This window comes from Stegostoma tigrinum, chromosome 47 (assembly GCF_030684315.1).
Source record: "Stegostoma tigrinum isolate sSteTig4 chromosome 47, sSteTig4.hap1, whole genome shotgun sequence".
Taxonomy (NCBI): Eukaryota; Metazoa; Chordata; class Chondrichthyes; order Orectolobiformes; family Stegostomatidae; genus Stegostoma; species Stegostoma tigrinum.
Window position 1 is genome coordinate 5,001 of NC_081400.1, and position 10,000 is coordinate 15,000.

The window sequence follows — 10,000 nt, forward strand, 5'->3', positions numbered from 1 at the left end:
TAACCCTAACCCTAACCCTAACCCTAACCCTAACCCTAACCCTAACCCTAACCCTAACCCTAACCCTAACCCTAACCCTAACCCTAACCCTAACCCTAACCCTAACCCTAACCCTAACCCTAACCCTAACCCTAACCCTAACCCTAACCCTAACCCTAACCCTAACCCTAACCCTAACCCTAACCCTAACCCTAACCCTAACCCTAACCCTAACCCTAACCCTAACCCTAACCCTAACCCTAACCCTAACCCTAACCCTAACCCTAACCCTAACCCTAACCCTAACCCTAACCCTAACCCTAACCCTAACCCTAACCCTAACCCTAACCCTAACCCTAACCCTAACCCTAACCCTAACCCTAACCCTAACCCTAACCCTAACCCTAACCCTAACCCTAACCCTAACCCTAACCCTAACCCTAACCCTAACCCTAACCCTAACCCTAACCCTAACCCTAACCCTAACCCTAACCCTAACCCTAACCCTAACCCTAACCCTAACCCTAACCCTAACCCTAACCCTAACCCTAACCCTAACCCTAACCCTAACCCTAACCCTAACCCTAACCCTAACCCTAACCCTAACCCTAACCCTAACCCTAACCCTAACCCTAACCCTAACCCTAACCCTACCCTAACCCTAACCCTAACCCTAACCCTAACCCTAACCCTAACCCTAACCCTAACCCTAACCCTAACCCTAACCCTAACCCTAACCCTAACCCTAACCCTAACCCTAACCCTAACCCTAACCCTAACCCTAACCCTAACCCTAACCCTAACCCTAACCCTAACCCTAACCCTAACCCTAACCCTAACCCTAACCCTAACCCTAACCCTAACCCTAACCCTAACCCTAACCCTAACCCTAACCCTAACCCTAACCCTAACCCTAACCCTAACCCTAACCCTAACCCTAACCCTAACCCTAACCCTAACCCTAACCCTAACCCTAACCCTAACCCTAACCCTAACCCTAACCCTAACCCTAACCCTAACCCTAACCCTAACCCTAACCCTAACCCTAACCCTAACCCTAACCCTAACCCTAACCCTAACCCTAACCCTAACCCTAACCCTAACCCTAACCCTAACCCTAACCCTAACCCTAACCCTAACCCTAACCCTAACCCTAACCCTAACCCTAACCCTAACCCTAACCCTAACCCTAACCCTAACCCTAACCCTAACCCTAACCCTAACCCTAACCCTAACCCTAACCCTAACCCTAACCCTAACCCTAACCCTAACCCTAACCCTAACCCTAACCCTAACCCTAACCCTAACCCTAACCCTAACCCTAACCCTAACCCTAACCCTAACCCTAACCTACCTAACCCTAACCCTAACCCTAACCCTAACCCTAACCCTAACCCTAACCCTAACCCTAACCCTAACCCTAACCCTAACCCTAACCCTAACCCTAACCCTAACCCTAACCCTAACCCTAACCCTAACCCTAACCCTAACCCTAACCCTAACCCTAACCCTAACCCTAACCCTAACCCTAACCCTAACCCTAACCCTAACCCTAACCCTAACCCTAACCCTAACCCTAACCCTAACCCTAACCCTAACCCTAACCCTAACCCTAACCCTAACCCTAACCCTAACCCTAACCCTAACCCTAACCCTAACCCTAACCCTAACCCTAACCCTAACCCTAACCCTAACCCTAACCCTAACCCTAACCCTAACCCTAACCCTAACCCTAACCCTAACCCTAACCCTAACCCTAACCCTAACCCTAACCCTAACCCTAACCCTAACCCTAACCCTAACCCTAACCCTAACCCTAACCCTAACCCTAACCCTAACCCTAACCCTAACCCTAACCCTAACCCTAACCCTAACCCTAACCCTAACCCTAACCCTAACCCTAACCCTAACCCTAACCCTAACCCTAACCCTAACCCTAACCCTAACCCTAACCCTAACCCTAACCCTAACCCTAACCCTAACCCTAACCCTAACCCTAACCCTAACCCTAACCCTAACCCTAACCCTAACCCTAACCCTAACCCTAACCTAACCCTAACCCTAACCCTAACCCTAACCCTAACCCTAACCCTAACCCTAACCCTAACCCTAACCCTAACCCTAACCCTAACCCTAACCCTAACCCTAACCCTAACCCTAACCCTAACCCTAACCCTAACCCTAACCCTAACCCTAACCCTAACCCTAACCCTAACCCTAACCCTAACCCTAACCCTAACCCTAACCCTAACCCTAACCCTAACCCTAACCCTAACCCTAACCCTAACCCTAACCCTAACCCTAACCCTAACCCTAACCCTAACCCTAACCCTAACCCTAACCCTAACCCTAACCCTAACCCTAACCCTAACCCTAACCCTAACCCTAACCCTAACCCTAACCCTAACCCTAACCCTAACCCTAACCCTAACCCTAACCCTAACCCTAACCCTAACCCTAACCCTAACCCTAACCCTAACCCTAACCCTAACCCTAACCCTAACCCTAACCCTAACCCTAACCCTAACCCTAACCCTAACCCTAACCCTAACCCTAACCCTAACCCTAACCCTAACCCTAACCCTAACCCTAACCCTAACCCTAACCCTAACCCTAACCCTAACCCTAACCCTAACCCTAACCCTAACCCTAACCCTAACCCTAACCCTAACCCTAACCCTAACCCTAACCCTAACCCTAACCCTAACCCTAACCCTAACCCTAACCCTAACCCTAACCCTAACCCTAACCCTAACCCTAACCCTAACCCTAACCCTAACCCTAACCCTAACCCTAACCCTAACCCTAACCCTAACCCTAACCCTAACCCTAACCCTAACCCTAACCCTAACCCTAACCCTAACCCTAACCCTAACCCTAACCCTAACCCTAACCCTAACCCTAACCCTAACCCTAACCCTAACCCTAACCCTAACCCTAACCCTAACCCTAACCCTAACCCTAACCCTAACCCTAACCCTAACCCTAACCCTAACCCTAACCCTAACCCTAACCCTAACCCTAACCCTAACCCTAACCCTAACCCTAACCCTAACCCTAACCCTAACCCTAACCCTAACCCTAACCCTAACCCTAACCCTAACCCTAACCCTAACCCTAACCCTAACCCTAACCCTAACCCTAACCCTAACCCTAACCCTAACCCTAACCCTAACCCTAACCCTAACCCTAACCCTAACCCTAACCCTAACCCTAACCCTAACCCTAACCCTAACCCTAACCCTAACCCTAACCCTAACCCTAACCCTAACCCTAACCCTAACCCTAACCCTAACCCTAACCCTAACCCTAACCCTAACCCTAACCCTAACCCTAACCCTAACCCTAACCCTAACCCTAACCCTAACCCTAACCCTAACCCTAACCCTAACCCTAACCCTAACCCTAACCCTAACCCTAACCCTAACCCTAACCCTAACCCTAACCCTAACCCTAACCCTAACCCTAACCCTAACCCTAACCCTAACCCTAACCCTAACCCTAACCCTAACCCTAACCCTAACCCTAACCCTAACCCTAACCCTAACCCTAACCCTAACCCTAACCCTAACCCTAACCCTAACCCTAACCCTAACCCTAACCCTAACCCTAACCCTAACCCTAACCCTAACCCTAACCCTAACCCTAACCCTAACCCTAACCCTAACCCTAACCCTAACCCTAACCCTAACCCTAACCCTAACCCTAACCCTAACCCTAACCCTAACCCTAACCCTAACCCTAACCCTAACCCTAACCCTAACCCTAACCCTAACCCTAACCCTAACCCTAACCCTAACCCTAACCCTAACCCTAACCCTAACCCTAACCCTAACCCTAACCCTAACCCTAACCCTAACCCTAACCCTAACCCTAACCCTAACCCTAACCCTAACCCTAACCCTAACCCTAACCCTAACCCTAACCCTAACCCTAACCCTAACCCTAACCCTAACCCTAACCCTAACCCTAACCCTAACCCTAACCCTAACCCTAACCCTAACCCTAACCCTAACCCTAACCCTAACCCTAACCCTAACCCTAACCCTAACCCTAACCCTAACCCTAACCCTAACCCTAACCCTAACCCTAACCCTAACCCTAACCCTAACCCTAACCCTAACCCTAACCCTAACCCTAACCCTAACCCTAACCCTAACCCTAACCCTAACCCTAACCCTAACCCTAACCCTAACCCTAACCCTAACCCTAACCCTAACCCTAACCCTAACCCTAACCCTAACCCTAACCCTAACCCTAACCCTAACCCTAACCCTAACCCTAACCCTAACCCTAACCCTAACCCTAACCCTAACCCTAACCCTAACCCTAACCCTAACCCTAACCCTAACCCTAACCCTAACCCTAACCCTAACCCTAACCCTAACCCTAACCCTAACCCTAACCCTAACCCTAACCCTAACCCTAACCCTAACCCTAACCCTAACCCTAACCCTAACCCTAACCCTAACCCTAACCCTAACCCTAACCCTAACCCTAACCCTAACCCTAACCCTAACCCTAACCCTAACCCTAACCCTAACCCTAACCCTAACCCTAACCCTAACCCTAACCCTAACCCTAACCCTAACCCTAACCCTAACCCTAACCCTAACCCTAACCCTAACCCTAACCCTAACCCTAACCCTAACCCTAACCCTAACCCTAACCCTAACCCTAACCCTAACCCTAACCCTAACCCTAACCCTAACCCTAACCCTAACCCTAACCCTAACCCTAACCCTAACCCTAACCCTAACCCTAACCCTAACCCTAACCCTAACCCTAACCCTAACCCTAACCCTAACCCTAACCCTAACCCTAACCCTAACCCTAACCCTAACCCTAACCCTAACCCTAACCCTAACCCTAACCCTAACCCTAACCCTAACCCTAACCCTAACCCTAACCCTAACCCTAACCCTAACCCTAACCCTAACCCTAACCCTAACCCTAACCCTAACCCTAACCCTAACCCTAACCCTAACCCTAACCCTAACCCTAACCCTAACCCTAACCCTAACCCTAACCCTAACCCTAACCCTAACCCTAACCCTAACCCTAACCCTAACCCTAACCCTAACCCTAACCCTAACCCTAACCCTAACCCTAACCCTAACCCTAACCCTAACCCTAACCCTAACCCTAACCCTAACCCTAACCCTAACCCTAACCCTAACCCTAACCCTAACCCTAACCCTAACCCTAACCCTAACCCTAACCCTAACCCTAACCCTAACCCTAACCCTAACCCTAACCCTAACCCTAACCCTAACCCTAACCCTAACCCTAACCCTAACCCTAACCCTAACCCTAACCCTAACCCTAACCCTAACCCTAACCCTAACCCTAACCCTAACCCTAACCCTAACCCTAACCCTAACCCTAACCCTAACCCTAACCCTAACCCTAACCCTAACCCTAACCCTAACCCTAACCCTAACCCTAACCCTAACCCTAACCCTAACCCTAACCCTAACCCTAACCCTAACCCTAACCCTAACCCTAACCCTAACCCTAACCCTAACCCTAACCCTAACCCTAACCCTAACCCTAACCCTAACCCTAACCCTAACCCTAACCCTAACCCTAACCCTAACCCTAACCCTAACCCTAACCCTAACCCTAACCCTAACCCTAACCCTAACCCTAACCCTAACCCTAACCCTAACCCTAACCCTAACCCTAACCCTAACCCTAACCCTAACCCTAACCCTAACCCTAACCCTAACCCTAACCCTAACCCTAACCCTAACCCTAACCCTAACCCTAACCCTAACCCTAACCCTAACCCTAACCCTAACCCTAACCCTAACCCTAACCCTAACCCTAACCCTAACCCTAACCCTAACCCTAACCCTAACCCTAACCCTAACCCTAACCCTAACCCTAACCCTAACCCTAACCCTAACCCTAACCCTAACCCTAACCCTAACCCTAACCCTAACCCTAACCCTAACCCTAACCCTAACCCTAACCCTAACCCTAACCCTAACCCTAACCCTAACCCTAACCCTAACCCTAACCCTAACCCTAACCCTAACCCTAACCCTAACCCTAACCCTAACCCTAACCCTAACCCTAACCCTAACCCTAACCCTAACCCTAACCCTAACCCTAACCCTAACCCTAACCCTAACCCTAACCCTAACCCTAACCCTAACCCTAACCCTAACCCTAACCCTAACCCTAACCCTAACCCTAACCCTAACCCTAACCCTAACCCTAACCCTAACCCTAACCCTAACCCTAACCCTAACCCTAACCCTAACCCTAACCCTAACCCTAACCCTAACCCTAACCCTAACCCTAACCCTAACCCTAACCCTAACCCTAACCCTAACCCTAACCCTAACCCTAACCCTAACCCTAACCCTAACCCTAACCCTAACCCTAACCCTAACCCTAACCCTAACCCTAACCCTAACCCTAACCCTAACCCTAACCCTAACCCTAACCCTAACCCTAACCCTAACCCTAACCCTAACCCTAACCCTAACCCTAACCCTAACCCTAACCCTAACCCTAACCCTAACCCTAACCCTAACCCTAACCCTAACCCTAACCCTAACCCTAACCCTAACCCTAACCCTAACCCTAACCCTAACCCTAACCCTAACCCTAACCCTAACCCTAACCCTAACCCTAACCCTAACCCTAACCCTAACCCTAACCCTAACCCTAACCCTAACCCTAACCCTAACCCTAACCCTAACCCTAACCCTAACCCTAACCCTAACCCTAACCCTAACCCTAACCCTAACCCTAACCCTAACCCTAACCCTAACCCTAACCCTAACCCTAACCCTAACCCTAACCCTAACCCTAACCCTAACCCTAACCCTAACCCTAACCCTAACCCTAACCCTAACCCTAACCCTAACCCTAACCCTAACCCTAACCCTAACCCTAACCCTAACCCTAACCCTAACCCTAACCCTAACCCTAACCCTAACCCTAACCCTAACCCTAACCCTAACCCTAACCCTAACCCTAACCCTAACCCTAACCCTAACCCTAACCCTAACCCTAACCCTAACCCTAACCCTAACCCTAACCCTAACCCTAACCCTAACCCTAACCCTAACCCTAACCCTAACCCTAACCCTAACCCTAACCCTAACCCTAACCCTAACCCTAACCCTAACCCTAACCCTAACCCTAACCCTAACCCTAACCCTAACCCTAACCCTAACCCTAACCCTAACCCTAACCCTAACCCTAACCCTAACCCTAACCCTAACCCTAACCCTAACCCTAACCCTAACCCTAACCCTAACCCTAACCCTAACCCTAACCCTAACCCTAACCCTAACCCTAACCCTAACCCTAACCCTAACCCTAACCCTAACCCTAACCCTAACCCTAACCCTAACCCTAACCCTAACCCTAACCCTAACCCTAACCCTAACCCTAACCCTAACCCTAACCCTAACCCTAACCCTAACCCTAACCCTAACCCTAACCCTAACCCTAACCCTAACCCTAACCCTAACCCTAACCCTAACCCTAACCCTAACCCTAACCCTAACCCTAACCCTAACCCTAACCCTAACCCTAACCCTAACCCTAACCCAAACGCTAACCCTAACCCTAACCTAACCCTAACCCTAACCCTAACCCTAACCCTAACCCTAACCCTAACCCTAACCCTAACCCTAACCCTAACCCTAACCCTAACCCTAACCCTAACCCTATCGCAGGTAACCCTAACCCTAACCCTAACCCTAACCCTAACCCTAACCCTAACCCTAACCCTAACCCTAACCCTAACCCTAACCCTAACCCTAACCCTATCGCTCACCCTCTCGCAGGTAGCCCTAACCCTTACCCTATAACTAACCTTAACCCCTAACCCTAACCATAACCCTAACCATAACACTCACCCTAACCGAACCCTAACCCTAACCCTAACCCTAACCCTAAACCTAAACCGAACCCTAACCCTAACCCTAACCCAAACTCTAACCCTAACACTAACCATATCGCAGGTAACCCTAACCCTAACCCTAACCCTAAGCCTAACCCTAACCGTAACCTTAACCCTAACCCTAACCCTAACCCTACCCTAACCCTAACCCTAACCCTAACCCTAACCCAAACGCTAACCCTAACCCTAACCTAACCCTAACCCTAACCCTAACCCTAACCCTAACCCTAACCCTAACCCTAACCCTAACCCTAACCCTAACCCTAACCCTAACCCTAACCCTAACCCTAACCCTAACCCTAACCCTAACCCTAAACCTAAACCGAACCCTAACCCTAAACCTAAACCGAACCCTAACCCTAACCCTAACCCTAACTCTAACCCTAAACCTAACCCTAACCCTAGCACTAACCCTAAACCTAACCCTAGCCTAACACTAGCCCTAGCCCTAACCCAAACCCTAACCCTAAACCTAACTCTAACCCTAGCCTTAGCACTAACCCTAACCCTAACCTTAGCGCTAGCCCTAACCCTAACCCTAACTCTAGCCCAAGCTCGAACCCAAGCACTAACCCTAACCCTAAACCTAACCCTATAGCAAACCCAACCCCAACCCCAAACCTAACCCTAACCCTAGCCCTAGCCTTAGCCCTAACCCTAACCCTAATCCGGATACTAACCCTACCCTAACCCTCGCCCTAACCCTATCCCAAACCCTAACCTAACCCTAACCCTAACTCAAAAACTAACCCTAACCCTAAACCTAACCCTGACCCTAACTCGAAACCTAACCGTAACTCTAACCCTAACCCTGACCCTAACCCTAACCCTAACTCTAACCCGAACCATAACGCTAACCATAGCACTAACCCTAACCCTAACCCAATCGCTAGCCCTAACCCTATCGCTAGCCCTAACCCTATCGCCCTAACCCATAACCCTATCGCCCTAATCCTAACCCTAACCCTAACCGTATCGCTCTAACCCTAACCTTAACCCTAACCCAAACCCTAACACTGATTAACCCGAAACATAACTCTAATCCTGACGAAGCCTAAGCCTAAACCTAACCCTGACCCCAACCCCAAGCCCAAGCCCAACCCCAACACCAACCCTAACCCTGACCCTAAACCTAACGCTATCACCATAGCCCTAACACTAACCCTAACCTTAAACCTAACACGATCACAGGTAAACCTAATCCTAACACTATCGCAGGAAACCCTAACCCTAACCCTACCCTAACCCAAAACCTAACCCTAACCCTAACCCTAACCCTGACCCTGACACTAACCCTAACCTGAACCCTAAAACTAACCCTTTCGCAGGTAACCCTTAGCCTAACACTATCGCAGGAAACCCTAACCCTAACCCTAACCTAACCCTAAACCTAACACTAACCCTAAACCTAACACTATCGCCTAATAACCCGAACCCTAAACCTAACCCTATCGCTCTAACCCTAACCCTACCCAAATCCTTGCCCTAAACGTAACCCTAAGCATCTCGCACTAACCCTAACCCTAACCCTAACCCTAACCCTAACACTAACCCTAACCCTATCGCAGGTAACCCTAACCCTAACCCTAAACCTAACCTTAACCCTAACCCTAACCTGACCCTGACCCTGACCCTGACCCTGACCCTAACCCTAACCCAACGCTAACCCTAACCCTAACCCTAAACCTAACCCTAATCCTAACCCTTAACCCTAAACCTAACCCTAACTCTAACCCTATCGCAGGGAATCCTGACCCTAACCCTAACACTAAAACTACCCCTGATCCCTAACCCTAACCCTAACCCTATCGCAACCCTAACCCTAACCCTAACCCTAACCCTATCGCACTAACCTTACCCGTATCGCTCTAACCCTAACCTTAACCCTAACCCTAACCCTAACCCTGATTAACCCTAAAGCTAACCCTAATCCGGACGAACCCTAAGCCTAAACCTAACCCTGAACCCAAACCCAAGCCCAAGCCCAAGCCCAACACCAAACCTAACCCTGACCCTAACCCTAATGCTATCACCATAGCCCTAACCCTAACCCTAAGACCAAAGCTTACCCTATTGCAGGTAACCCTAACC